Source organism: Panthera tigris, chromosome B1 (genome assembly GCF_018350195.1).
Source record: "Panthera tigris isolate Pti1 chromosome B1, P.tigris_Pti1_mat1.1, whole genome shotgun sequence".
In the NCBI taxonomy this organism is placed as follows: domain Eukaryota; kingdom Metazoa; phylum Chordata; class Mammalia; order Carnivora; family Felidae; genus Panthera; species Panthera tigris.
The window spans coordinates 140,399,630-140,414,999 of record NC_056663.1 but is presented as its reverse complement, the minus strand read 5'-3'; the positions used below and the strand labels follow the sequence as shown (position 1 = coordinate 140,414,999).

The 15,370-nt window shown below is 36.9% G+C and overlaps 1 protein-coding gene across 4 annotated transcripts in view; it reads left to right on the top strand.

The window, feature by feature from the left end:
- Window positions 1–15,370, top strand: part of BMP2K (BMP2 inducible kinase) — a 128,647-nt gene that overhangs the window by 1,251 nt on the left and 112,026 nt on the right. The window lies entirely within an intron of this gene.

Here is a 15,370-nt window from a genome sequence, read left to right as displayed (position 1 = left end):
GATACATGGCCCTTTTACAATTCAAGGTTAAGAGAAAAGAAATTAAAGAGTAGTTATGGTTCTCTGAAAGTCAGACGTTGATGTGGTTTGGAGACCGTAGACTGAGATTCCACTTAGGGTTTTTTGAAATGCCATAAACAGTAGCACACTAGTGCAAAAGAAAAATATGAAGGCTTTGTCTATAAAATATTTAAAGAGAAAGAAATCTTGAATTATTTGGGGATGAGTGTCATTGTTTTGCAAGACATTGCCCCTAGTAATGAGCCTAGCCTAACTTAAAGAGGTGGGAGAAGGATCCTTAGCTTCTCAAAAGAATGAATATATGGTGATTGGTTTTGATAGACAGATTTACTATGCTATAAAATTTCCTAGCTCCTTATTATACATGGATTTCAAATGTTGGCTTAGATTGAGTTGTGGGTTTTAAGAAGACATGGCTATTAACTCACATGCTGTACTTGTTTCTGTGAATTGTAGTAACTAATTGAAGTGTGGCTTGAGTTGTATTAAACTCACTTTATTTCACAAAATCCCAGATCAGTCTTTTTATTTAGTAGAAAGAAAACATTGACGTTAAATCAAACTAGACTTTGGATTTGTGGCTTCTATCACTGCTCTAAACATATCCTATCATTACCCTAAGCAAGTCATTTTCAGTAAAAATTAAGTAATTTTGGAAAATGAAAATAAAAATGAATAATTTCAAAGGGGGAGTGCTCACTGAACCCCCCCCCCCCCCCCCCACACACACAAATTCAAGGACTAATGTTACTGTTAGATTGTTCCACTAACTTTTGCTGTAAATTTTGTCATTTTTTTCTTAGGAAAATTCATAATTGAGTGCTAGGACAAAGTAGGAGCTGAAGAATCCCTTTTGGAAGATGGGACTCCCCCACTTAACACACCAGCTGCTGGACTAAGACTTTTATTTAGTCTTCTCTGAAGGGGAGGGGAAGCTTTCTTCCCTGTTTATTTTTTTTTTTCCTCTTCACACATACAACTGAAATTACATATATTCAGTTTACTTTTTGATCCTGACAGTTTCTTCTTATGTAAGATCCTTAATACCCTGTCTCCTTTCCAAATAATTTAGACAATTTAGACAAGATCTTTAAGCACAAGGTCTGGTTCACATTCAAGAATGATCATTCAATAACTGACAGATTTGTTGGGCTGTAAGATTAGGGCAAGTGGTTGTGGAAAGGCATTAGAGTTTGGAGTACCTTAATTGGGGAGAGGTATACTGTTGAGTGGGAAAAGGGGTAGAAATAAAGACAGAACTAAAAACAAACGTGATAGGTTTTACATTTTTTTGCTTTGGGTCCATGTTTAAACAGGGCCAAGACTGTAGGTGCTGTGCTCTGAGGTGTTTTTGCCATGCTACTGCAAACATAGGCATCTTGTTCACATTGACCTCTGCAGTGTGTGTGAGTCTTTAATAAATCTGGTATTCTTTCTCTCTGTCTCGTATTCTGTCTTATATTCCCCCTCCTTCTCTCTTTCTCTCTAAGTAATACATATTTATATATTTGATTCTTATTATTTACAGTAGGTATTTTTTGTAAAGTCACTGGGTAGTGAATTAGTGAATACTCAACCATTGCCCTTGGGAAATACAGGCATAGATACTGCAGGCCTCTGTTCACAACATCTTTGTCAACCAGTCAATATATACCCTTGGTTTATGTGTGTTTCTGTTTAAAGACTTTATATAGTATATATTGTTGACTCATTGAAACTTAACTCATGGCCAACAGCACTGTAATGCATGTCTAAAATGAAGCTTATCTAAAATGCGTATTTTCTTTGTAAGGGACATCACAACCTTCTTGAATTTCGGAGCACGAAATGACACTTTGCCATTATGCTTGGGGCCATTTTAAACTATGAAATCACCAATAAAAAGCACAAAAATGAGAAAAACATGGCACTAAACAGACCTCAAAAAGTGCTCTTATTTATAAACAAGGCAGAACTTCACGTTGACTCCACCTGGCCTTCTCAAAATTGTCACTGCTGTGCTCATCTCTGCAAATGACCATGAAAATGCCATTGTATAGATTTTGGGATACAGATAAATTTTAGCAACTACATGAATTTATAAATATGGAATTCCCAAATAATGAGAATCAACTACATGTGTATGTATATATTTATGTATACATATACGTGTATATTTTTATATTATATATTTAATTAAAAATAATTAAATCAGAGGTATATTTATATGTTATAACTGAACTGTTGGAGGAGTTTCTTCTCTGATATATACTTTGTATCATAGTCTCTACCTAAGTATGTGTATGTTTGAAAATGCTGACACCTTGCACCTTGTTAATTCCTGCTCAGAGTTTAGAGGACTAATATCATCATAGTGGAGCATTTTCATGTTTTGTTTTGTTTTGTTTTTTTCCAAAAACAGTTTAGTTTCAGGAGTACCTGCTAACCAAATGCAGCCTGTGCCTCTAGAAATGAGGTAGAGCCATATGTTAATTTTAGCTTGAAACAGTGTCAAATTGTCAGGCACATATAATTCAGTTATATTGACTGTATATAATTCAATATCGCCTTTAAAGTTTTTATTAAAACGTAGGACTGGCTCTTTGGTCACATGCCTACATAGGCCTTCAGTGCTCGTCAGAGGATTTAATGTTGATTGGTAACAGGAAGAAGTTGGTTCTCAAGTAGGGGACTTCTTTTTCTAAACGTGTTTGGTACAAAGTGCTTAAAGAAATGGGGAACCTGGAGGCTGGGACACTATCCATAATTTGTTGAGATAATCTAATTGTGAGGTTATGGGGGCGGGGTATGAGTGGTATTTTGAATATGATTGCATGGGTACAACTTTATGTCATGGGGATGGGGGTTGTTGGTACAGTCAGTACAGGTAATTGGAGGCCAGGAATTTACTACAGAATTCTGTAGAAGGAGCTCAGTAGCTCTCTTAGATAATTGCTTAGATTAGGGTGAGTTAATTTAGGCTAAGTGTTAACTGATTCTTACTGTTAATTTTACAGGAAGGTGGTAAAATACATTTGATTTTGCAATATAAATCAGTCTGAAAATGATGGATTTAAGCATGATAATTCATTTGCAGAAATTATCTGTGGGTGCCCAGTAACTTGTAAGTTGAAATTTCTAAGAGAGGACAGAGAGAGCACAAGGGGAAGATTTAATAAAAATATTGACAACTGTTACTACTCCATAACTATTAAATGCCTTTTATGTGTCAGGCTCTGTAGTAGGCACTGTTTATACAGTGGAGAACAAAACGTATTTCTTTGTCCTTATGGAATTTACAGTCTAGTATAGAAGATAAATATTAAAAAATCATTAAGTTAATGTAGTTAATTTTGATAATTGTCATGAGAAGAAAGCACAGGGTTTTTGTGAGAGAATAATTCAGTTTATATTGGAGGGTCAAGGAAGACCTTTTTTGGTATTTTACCAGAAATCTGAAGTATAAGAAAAGTTAGGTAAAGGCAGAGGTGTGAAGGTGGGGGTAATGTGGAGTATGAAGAGAGAGGTCTATATGTGGGTAAGAGTTTTAGGAACTGAAACATGCCCAGAGCTGCAGAGTATAATGATTCAGTCAGATGGTGGAAGGACCCAAGATGATGTTGGAAAGGTGACCAGGATCCAGGACTTTAGGATTTTAGATTTTATCTGAAAATGCAGTGGGAAGCTATTGAAATTTCAAATTAGGGCAGTGATATGCTCTGATTTGTATTTTCACAAGATCATGGTGATTATTACATAGAGACTGGTTGAGAAGTATACAAATTAGATGGTTAAGATGGTGGCAGTGGGGATGGAGACAAACGTTACAGTGCTTAAATGGGAATACCTGGTGATGGTTTGGATTGGGGGGAGGGTATTATAGGAACTTAAAAGAATGACTTGCTTATGCAGCTCTTGGATTGGAGGTACCATTTGTTGAGTGGGAGAGTAGAGAAGGAACAGGTTTGTTTGTTTGTTTGTTTTTTTTAGGGGGAAAAGGTTAGGAAGATACCCAGGAGTTCCAGACATATTTAGTTGGGATGTCTCAGAGGAAATAAACGTCAAGTGGGATCCTGAGTATATGGTCTGGTACTCAGCAGAGGTGTCTGGGCTTAGTGATCTTTTTTTTTTTTTTTTTTTTTTTTTTTAGTTTATTCATTTTTGAGAGACAGAGCGCGAGAGAGAAGGGATGGAGGGGCAGAGAGAGAGAATCCCGAGCAGGCTCCTCACGCCCGGCACAGAGCCCAATGCAAGGCTGAAACTCACCAACCTTGAGATCATGATCTGAGCTGAAATCAAGAGTCAGATGCTCAACCTACTGAGCCACCCAGCTTCCCTGAGATAGGTATTTTTGATAAGTGAGCATTTGGCTGTTATTTAAAGCCCTGGGACAGGATAATGGAGGGAGAGAGTACAGAAGGAGAAGGCTCACTGAAAGACTCTGGTAGAACATTGGTCTCATACATTAGTGTTCATCAGAATCATTTGGAGGCCTTGGTAAACCACAGATTGCTGAGCCTGACCTCCAAGGTTTGATTTCATATGTCTGGGTAAGGCCCATAATTTTCATTTCTAACAACTGGCTCACTGATGCTGATGCTGCTGGTCCAGAAACCACACCTTGAGAACCACTGATTTAGAGTAAAAAAAGGAGCTGCCAGAGTTATGAAGAATACCAGGAGAATCTGATGCCTTGAAGAGGAGGGAGTGGACAATTTGAGAGTCATCTTGATCATGTTGTTTGGCCAGGCACTCACAGTTCTTCATGCTTAGCTTTTTTTTTTTTTTAAGATTTTATTTTTAAGCAATGTCTACACCCAACGCGTGGAGCTCAAAATCAGGCTATTTCCTGATAATACTCTTTGCTCCAGCTACAGTATGCTCCATTCCCTGTTGTTCTGTGACTGAATCTTGTATCTTGCCTATCACTACCTTTGCCTGTGTAATCCTAGTTGTCTAACTGCTAGTTATGATCACTGCCTTCTTCCTGAGGACATTTGTAGCTATTTATTTGCTTTTTCCCCCTCCCTCTTCACATTTAATCTTTTGTTTTGAGATACAATTATGGAAGCACGTGGAAACACTAAGGTGGTTATTGTTCCTGTCTCATTTCCCCTAGCAGATAGTAAAATTCTTGAGGCTAGAAGTACTATTAATTGCTTTTTGAATCACACAGATTGCTGTGTCATATCATGGACCTTCAAATTCTTTTCAAAGGAAATGATTTTTTGGCTTTTTTTTTTTTTTTTTTTTTTGTGATGAATCCAGATGGAGTTCTTCAATAGAATTTAAGACCTATTTACAAATTGAGAAGCACCACTGAAGGGCTCTTTATTTCTTGTCCCATCAAAGGTCTTCTGCTTAGGTCAGGGGACCCTGAATTTTCTCCATTGGTGAAAGAAGACTTTGTTTTGTTTTGTTTTGAAACCTGCACATGCATGTTCACAGCAGCTTTATTCATCAGTCAAAAGCTAGAAACAGAAGGAGTCAACATCATAGTGGCATAAGATGTACCTTTTTTCTTTTAAATGCGAGATTTATTTTAAAAAATTTTAATTCCAATATAGTTAACATATAGTGTTATATTAGCTTCAAGTGTACAATACAGTGATCCAACAGTTCCCTACAGGTGAAGACAAACTTGAAGACAAAGTTTAAGGCAAAGTGTCATTTCTGTTAGCTTCCTTGAAACAACAAAGAAAGAACAGTTGGATGCCCCTTTATAGTTATTTTTCACTGTTGACATATTTTTCTTTATTTAGCAAAGGTGGCTAAGTTTAAAAAAGAAAAGTATTGTTACATGCAATTATGAAATTTTTTAAAATTTTACTTATTTTTTAAAATGTTTATTATTTTTGAGAGAGAGTGAGCACAAGTGGTGGAGGGGCAGAGGGAGGGAGAGAGAGAGAATCCTAAGCAGGCTCTGAGCTGTCAGCATGGAGCCTGAGTGAGGCTTGAACTCATGAATCCGTGAGATCATGACTTGAGCCTAAGTCAGACACTTAACCGAGTCACCCAGGCACTCAATGAAATTGTTTTATATTGTATAATTGATTTTGACAGTGAGCTTTTTGAGGGCAGGATCTTATTTATCTCTGTATCGTCAGTATTTTGTCCAGCAGTTTTGTTTTTGTTGTTGTCGTTGAATTAAACTCTCAAGGAAGCATTGCTTCCTTTTTTATAACATAGAGTTAATATTTGTTATGGAGATTAAAAGGTAAAGTGTGATATTAACAAGATAATGTGTGACAGTACCTAACCATACATGCCAAATCTTTCAATAAATGTAGGCCAGTTTTAGGTTCAGATTTGGTTATAAGCTTTCAGTGAAATCTGCTTTTGGAATTATAGTAACTTGCTTGTAGTTTAGGTATTATATTTATCCTGAATTGAGTATCACATTTATGTTTGTAAAAAATTTGAATTATTTTAATGAGATAATTATTTTATAGCATTTAGCCACGTACAGTTTTTAAGTTTCAATCAGTTATATAGAATAGCAGCGTATGCTTTGACAATGAAATGAAAGTGATTTGTAGCATTGCTAACACATGCTTCTCTTTCAAATTATGTTATCATAGGGATAGCTCTTTGGTTATAATTTTAATTGCTGTGTTTTCTCTAGAGGTGGCAGTTTTATTCAAGGGCAAGATACACTAAAGCAATTCCCAATTTTCAATTTTTTGAAACCAGTATAGTGGAAATTATATATTATCTCCAAAAATGGTTCTAAATTGCACCAACATCAAATTTCTTTGCTTTCAGCTGTCATCAGCTTTGTGTGGTTAATATTGACATGCTCATGCTGAGCAGTTTGGAAAGGTTGTCTTTGATTATTTAAAAAATAATAGAAATAAATTAATGTTTGTTGGCATTTTTCCATTATGGCATTATGGGGTCTTCAGGAGGGGAAAAATACAAAAGGTACTTGATGTTGTTTATATTAAGAAACATAACTAGAAGGTGGAATTACTGTTTGTCCTTCGATTGATTTTGGACCTTCTTTAGTGTTCTTTACTCACCCTGTAGATTTTCTTGGTTCTCTTTCAGCCTTTCTTTTCCTCCTTTTGGGCAAAACTTGAAGTAGAACATAAACATTTATTAGAATCTATATGGTAGCTATCAAAATGATTAAAGGCTTGACTTGGAATTCTGAAATTAGGAGTCTTGAGTGGCGATTTCAAAGCTACAGAAAGGTTTCATCACAGAGTTGAGACTGTTTATTCCTTGCTTTTATCATACCTCCATCCATCTGGTGAACCATTTGTCTACCCACAAGCCTACTATTTTTAGGAAACTTGAGTTGGGAAGTTAAGTGGTTAATGACTGAGCTGTTTTAAATAGTTGGGCATTTAGTTAATTTGGAGATTCTCTTGTCTGTGTGTATCATCTTTACAAATGAGATCAGTCAGCACATTTCTGCTAACAATCTGCGTCTCTTTGAAGGAGAGTGGTTGTTAGGCTTTTTACAGATATGCTTTCTTATGGAATTTTTGGTTTATCCTAGTCTTGTAGAATTCCAGTAAAGTTTAAGGGCATAGTTTGGGATGTAGCCTTTAGAGAGGCATTTTGCAGTGAATATTAGTTTTATTTTTTAAATTTTCAAATGTCTTTACTTTTTATTTTTTGTGTGAGAGAGATATACAGAGTTGAGTGGGGCAGGGGCAGAGGGAGGGAGACACAGAATCTGAAGCAGGCTCCAGGCTCTGAGCTGTCAGCACAGAGCCTGATGTGGGGGCTCCAACTCACAAACCCTGAGATCCTGACCTGAGCCGAAGTCTGACCCTTAACTGAGCCAGCCAGGTGCCCCGCAGTGAATATTATTTAAAATTTGAAACAGTTGTTGCTACTAGTTTGCCTATTTTAACATTTCATTAAATCTTTGAATTGGTGTCTTCATGGAGGCAACTATTAAAAACAGGCAAAGCTGGGAGTTGGGCCAGCTGATATTCCCAGTTACGCCACTAATTTGCATTGTGACACTGTGACCTCTGTTTCCTCAAGAAAAAAAATGAAGTGGATGAAGATGAATCTGTAACATCTTTTTCCATTTTAGCATTCTCTGATTCTATGTAACTGATCCTTATTGCTCCTCTGATAAAAGAGGAGCATCGGAAAGGAGGGATAAAGAGGAACAATTCTAAGATTGAGACCATAATGACAGGATTGTGTGTGATAATCATGCATTTGAGTTCTTTGACAAGCTTCAGTATAGATTAGTAATTTTATCCCACAGTATACCATTATTTCTTAATCATTGTGAAAAATTCTTTTCTAGGAAGTTGCCTTTTGTTGTACACCTTGAGATAAGGGGACGGTCACTCAAAATCATGTGGCATTTCAGAGTACTATTTAGTTTCAGAGGATATGCCACCTTAATTGGTTCTTTTGTTATTTTAATAGTTTGTGTTCTTCAAGTGACTCATAACCTGTGTATTTTGGAGGGCATCTGAAAGTGAAGAAATTTTCATGTTTTTCAGGTTTTTATTTGGAAAAATGTGTAAGGAAGGGTTATGACAGTGCTTGCTCTGAGTTCTTTATTGGATAGAAAGCTTACCCATGAGGTGTGTGAGGAGTCCGTTACTTTTTGTTTCCAGTGCTGTCAATTCTAGTTTGGGTCCTTAATCCTTCTCAGAGAATTATGTTCTCATGCAGACTGTTCTTCCCCTTGTAGGCTCTCGACTCCCAAATCAGCTCTTGTATTCCTTTCAGTTTTTCTTCCTGAAATGGACTTCTGATCATTTGCCTAACCATGTGAATACACGTGAAATACAAACTTGTTACCATGGGGTTGGAGGCGGTCTGCAGTGTGACCCCAACTCCCCTCTAGTCTTAATCTCTGGCTGTAACCTAGGTGTGTGTTACTGCACATGCACTTGATATTTTCTACACTTTGCTCTTGCTTTTTCATTCCTGTTTGTTATCTTATGTTGTTACATTGCCTAGAATGCAGACACCTCGCTCCCCACTATTGAAATGTATCTTGCAGGATACATTTATATATATAGTTACTTTCTGGCAGTCTTTATTTTTCTATGAAACCCTACTCACAACCAAATGGGTGTAATTATTATGCCTTCCTTTGATGCTCTGTATAGCAACTGTTGCTTATATTGCACTTATTTTTCACAGCTTTGCTCTAGTCCAAGAAAACGTATAATAAAAAGTTTCCTTTACTGCAAGATTTAAAGTTCCATTAAGATTTGGCTTGTACTCATCTTTTTTTCTCTAACAGTGCTGTACTCATGATAGGTATTCAGTACATTTGTAAGAGATTTAGTTTTCAAATTGAAAAGCAGCCAGAAGGCCTCTAAACATATAAGACAACTGGATAAAACCATGTTTGACATATCCAACAGTTTAGTTGGTATTTAGGAGCAGGTTGGCCCCGTTTTTCAAGGTACGCCCTTATATGGAAACTAAAATAAGTAGATAGAGATATTTGATGGTAATGTTGGTACATTATCTTGGTAAATGAAAAAAATACTGCCGGTTTTATTTTTGGGTTCCTGGCATGTTTCATTTCTGTAGTGATTACACAAATAGTACGTCTTTGTTTTATGGATACTGCATTGCTCTTCTTACTAGTGTGACTCTCAAAAATGTTCTAGCCTGAGTTCCCTTGACCCATGTCATCTTTAAAGAAAGCCAGTACTGTGGGGCAGAGAGGGCAAACTGAACAGGCCTAAAGTATGTGCTCTGAATACCGATTCTTAAAGTAACAATATTGGAGATGGTCAACTGGCTATGGCTTTTGAGTGGTTGATAGTTTACCAAGGCTTAATGGGACAACTGGTATGTAAGAGAATGAGAGATTAGGAAGAAGGGGATCTTATATGTTTAATGCTCTGGGGAAGAAAATACTTGATTATTACTCTAAGGGACCCCTCTAACCAGTGTGTATGGTATTGGGGGTGCTTTTCTAGTTAGAGACACATTCAGTTTTCTTTTTGATTAGGGAATTTGTAAGCCTGGAGTAGCAGATCAGAGGGTAGCAACTGAGTCTTTATGCAGTTTTGTTAATAACTGATCATTATCACACTCAGCATTCTCCTATTCCTCCTTTGGTTTTCTGGAAGAGAGGTTTCTAACACACCGCTTGTCTTGCCTAATTGCTGTGTTCACTTATTTTCCTTAATTTTTTATGGCTGGATCATTGTTAAGACTGGCTGGAGCTTTTTACATATTTAAGTATTCTCTTTTGAATGAGATTGTCAGTGGTTAGTCTAAATTTTATTATTCATTCTGGAATCATTAAGATACTAGTATTAAAATGACTTACATGTAATATATAGTAAAATATTTTGCTTAATGAATGTTGTCAGGACTCCTTTACTAGGGGAGTGGGATTATGCATCACTGGCCATGACCCACTTTCTCATTCTCTGGCCTGCATAGCAGAATCTCTCCTACTGAATGTTAATGGTCTATTCTTTGTATACAAAAAAATGATGCCACTGACTCATGATCAGTAGGACATGTGTTTTGAGTTATTTTTCCAGAAGTAGGATGGCTATATGCTCTCTGTGCATAGGCTTTTAATAGTCTTTTCTGTGAGCAATAATAGAAGATTGTTTGTAAGATAGTGAGCTTGTGTTGTAAGTAATAATGTAGACCTGAAAAGGTTTTGTTTTGTTTTGTTTTGTTTTGTTTTGTTTTCTTACCAACTAGCCTAGTTCAAATCCCAGTGAATAGTTAACTGGGTTTTTAAATCTGTTAATTTTTTATCTTTCAGTAAAATCCAAAGGAGAAATTCTAAGGATCTCAATCCAAACTGATATATACTTTAAAACATATTGGGGCACCTAGGTGGCTCAGTATGTTAAACATCCAACTTCAGTTCAGGTCATGATCTCACAGTTTGTGAATTCAAGCCCCACTTCGGGCTCTGCACTGACAGCTCAGAGCCTGGAGCTTGCCTCAAATTCTGTGTCTCCCCCTCTCTCTGCCCCTCCCCTGCTTGTGTTCTCTCTCTCTCTCTCTCTCTCTCTCTCTCTTTCAAAAGTAAATAAATAAACATTAAAAAAAATAGAGCATTCTGAAGCTAGCTGTCATGGATTTTGTTGTTCAGCTCACTGAAGTGAGAACTTAAGAAATGTTGAAAATCTGGGGTGCTGGCTGGCTCACTCAGTTAAGCATCTGATTCTTGATTTTGGCTTAGGTCATGATCTCATGTTTGTGGGTTCAAGCCCTGCGTTGGGCTCTGCACTGACAGAGTGGAGCCTGCTTGGGAGTTTTTCTCTTCCTCTCTCTCTCTCTGCCCCTCCCCTGCTCTCATGCGCATGTGCACGCACACTCTCTCTCAAAAATAAACATTAAAAAAAGATGTAAAAAGTTGAATATCCATGGTTTTTTAAAAAAGTATGTGTTTGTTTATGTCACTCTGCTGATAGTACTCTGTCCATAGGAATGTTGGAGTTTGCATGCTTTAATGTTCAAAGTTGGATGTAACTAATGTCCATAAATTTCTCGTATGAGAAACTCATGTTATGGATTTAAGGTTCATATTTGTTCTCACCTTAGAGTAGCATCTGTCTTTTGTTAGTAAAGGCTATATGTATTTTAAAAAGTTATGATGGGCCATTATGGATATTGTGGGCTCAGTTCATTGATTTTTACTTTTTGGAAGGCTAAATATAGGAGTGGGGGTGATGGGTGGTGTACAAGAATCTGAATTGAGGGTAAGACCTTCTCAGCTTCCTTTATAAAATATTCGTAAATATTATACTAACTGGTGTTATTGGACTAACAGTCTTTTATTTATTAAAAAAATTTTTTTTTAATGTTTATTTATTTTTGAGACAGAGAGAGACAGAGCATGAACGGGGGAGGGGCAGAGAGAGAGGGAGACACAGAATCGGAAGCAGGCTCCAGGCTCTGAGCCGTCAGCCCAGAGCCCGACGCGGGGCTCGAACTCACGGACCGTGAGATCGTGACCTGAGCTGAAGTTGGCTGCTTAACCGACTGAGCCACCCAGGCGCCCCACAGTCTTTCTTTTAAAATGCTAGTTAGGGGCGCCTGGGTGGCTTGGTCGGTTAAGCGTCCGACTTCGGCTCAGGTCATGATCTCACGGTCTGTGGGTTCGAGCCCCGCGTCGGGCTCTGTGCTGACGGCTCAGAGCCTGGAGCCTGTTTCAGATTCTGTGTCTCCCTCTCTCTCTGTTCCTCCCCTGTTCATGCTCTGTCTCTCTCTGTCTCAAAAACAAATAAACGTTAAAAAAAAAAAAAAGAAAATAAAATGCTAGTGAATCATTCATTAAATTTCCCGTAATTGTAGCTTCAGTTCCCTCGTTTAACTGGGAGAAAGTGGAGTAAGTGATGGCCCCAAAGTCACACTGTTAGTGTTGGTTGTGGAGGGAGGAATTTAGGTCTCATGACTTTAATCTAGCACTCTTTCCACTACATGTGGCCTCCTTAATTGACTCCTGTGCACATACAGGCCCTGGCTTTTGATTGGAGTCGGGACTTCGAGCAAGTGTAAAGGACTAGGGGACTTTTAATATTCTGGAGGCAGCTGGACTATTAATGGGTGTCTGCATAGTCTGAGGTGTAAGGAGGTATTCCCAACCTCTTTTGAGTTAAAGCTTTCCCCCATTGCTTTTTCCTAAGGCCATCAAACCAGTTGTTTGAGTTGTCAACAGTTGTTTAAGATGACAGGGTTAATTTTAAGAAGTTTAAAATGCAGCTTCCCCCAAATGAGGCTGTTGTCTCCGCGTAGAAAGGTTTGATTGTAAATGAAATAATGTTTGTGAACTGTAAAGTAAGTAGTATAAAATCATATAACTTTAGCTTCTTCAGTTGAATGTAGCATCACAATATCTAGGACCTCATAGAGAACAAAGAGAGTGAAAAGAAGAAAATAGCTCAGCTCTTACCTTCTACTTCTTTATGTTCCTAGTTCAAGGTTATGGAGCTTTAAGGCATAGTGCTGTAATATCAAGTCCCTTTTTTGCATTTCATTTAACAAATTTGTGCTGCATGTATTTAAAATAAAAAGGAACAAGGTTCCATCAGATTTTTATTTTATTAGATCATAGCACAGATGCATTAGACTTACACCTGGAACACAACTTCTGAGTGTTTGCAGAGAAATAAGTGCTTATGGCATCATACAACAATTTTCTTAAAAATGACATGACATTGCTTCTATGATACATGTGGTATATTTTTATACACATGCAAGTGAAAAGTTAGAATAGTTCTTGATACATGATTTGTAAGTATTAAAAGAACATTTCTTAATCTTTTTCATAACATGATGGAATTATCCCCATTGTTATCAAGAAGCGTATATCTAGTGTCTATATTTTTCTGAGTAAGAGAGCTTTTTTAAAAAAGTTGAGGTATAATTGATATAAACATTAGTTTCATGTGTACAATGTAATGACTGCATATTTTTATAAATTGTGAAATGATCACAATAAGTCTGATTAACATCTGTCATACACTTTTAACATACTTATAATTTTTTTTTCTTGTGATGAGAACTTTGGAGATCTACTCTTTAGCAACTTTCAAAGATAGAATACAGTATTAACTATAGTTGCCATGCTGTACATTTCATCCTCAGGACTTAGAGCTTTTTTATGTCAGAGTATATTTCCCTAGCCCCCCATTCTACCCCTAACATTTGTTTCTTCTTTATTTCCAATTTTAGAGGCTGTGTCCCTGATTATCTAATCTTTTTTCTTTCTCTCAGTTACCTGGTTCTTCTTCTGTTCTCTACTTGTTGTTTAATACTTACTATATCTCATTTCTGCTCAGCATGTAGGCCCGTTTATTTCTCTCATCTTAAAAGGTAAAGCAAAAACAGAACTATGTGATCTTTTGTGTCTCTTTTTTTCTGTCATTACTTAGCTTTTCTAAAAGAATATGCTTCAGTAATGGTTCTCAAAATACTGTGTGTGTGGGCCCCAAGGGAAAGGATCCCCAAGGCTTTTTGAGGAGAACTTTCAGGTCAAAAACTATTTTAATGATACTACCAGGACGTAATTGCCTTTTGTACTGTATTGACATTTGCGTTGATGGTTCAAAAACAATAGTGGTGTAACCTTCTAGTACCTTAACACAAATCAAACTGTATTAATAGTCACTGTATTCTTCACCATCATGTGCGCTCAGTTTTTTTTTTTTTTTATGCCAGTTTCTTTTAAGAACATCCTTGATGAAGCTGTAAAAGTTCTATCAATCTTGGCCCCTTAAGTATATCTTTTTTTTGATTGCGGTAAAATATATGTAATATAAAATTTAACCATTTTGACCATATTTTTCATTTTGTCCCTAAATATTTACTTTTGAGAGAGAGAAAATGGGCACGTGCCACAGCGTGTGAGCAGGGGAGGGGCAGAGACAGAGAGAGAGAAACCCAAGTAGGCTCTGCTTAGCTCGGACCCACAAACTGAGATGACCTCAGCTGAAACCAAGAGTTGGACACTTAACCACCTGAGCCACCCAGGAGCCCCAACTGTATTTTTCATTTTTAAGTTTATAGTTAAGTAAGTAGCATTAAGTACATTCACATTGTTATGTGACCATCACCACTAACCATCTCCAGAACTTTTTTGTTTTCTCTAATTGAAATTCAGTACCTGTTAACCAGTAGGTTAATATCCTCTTTTTTCCCAGCCTGTGGTAAACACTATTCTACTTTCTGTCTCAATGAATTTGAGTATTCTAAGTACCTCTTATAAGTGGAATCATAACAATATTTGGCCTTTTGTGTCTGGCATATTTCACTTGGAAAACGTCTTTAAGGCTCATCCATGTTGTAACATGTATCAGAATTTCCTTTTAAGTCTGAATAATCAATCCATTGTGTCTATCACATATTGTTTATTCATCCATCAGTAGACACATTTGGGTTGTTTTTGGCTATTGTGAACAACGCTTCTATGAATATGGGCACACAAATATCTGCTCAAGTCCCTGCTTTCAGTTCTTTTGGTATATACCCAGAAATGGAATGTGATACTTCTGTGTTTAATTTTTTGAGGAACAGCGTACTGTTTTCCATAGTAGCTGAATTTTAAAAAATTCCCACCAGCAATGCACAGAGGTTCCAGTTTCTCCACATTCTCACTAAAACTTGATATTTTATCTTTTTTTTTTAAATTTTATAATAACCATTCTAATGGGTGTGAAGTGGTATTTCATTGCAGTTTTGATTTGTATTTTCCTCAATGTGATGTTGAACATCTTTTCATGTGCTTATTGTTGGCCATTTGTAAGTACACATCTTTTTACTGTGTGATGAAATGGGAAGTGTACATAAAACACTGCTGCATAATGAAGTATGGTGGTACCATTGAGGAAGAGCACTTGGGTGTTTGAGTTGTGTCCTGGACTAGCTGCTTTTTCCATGGAACACCATT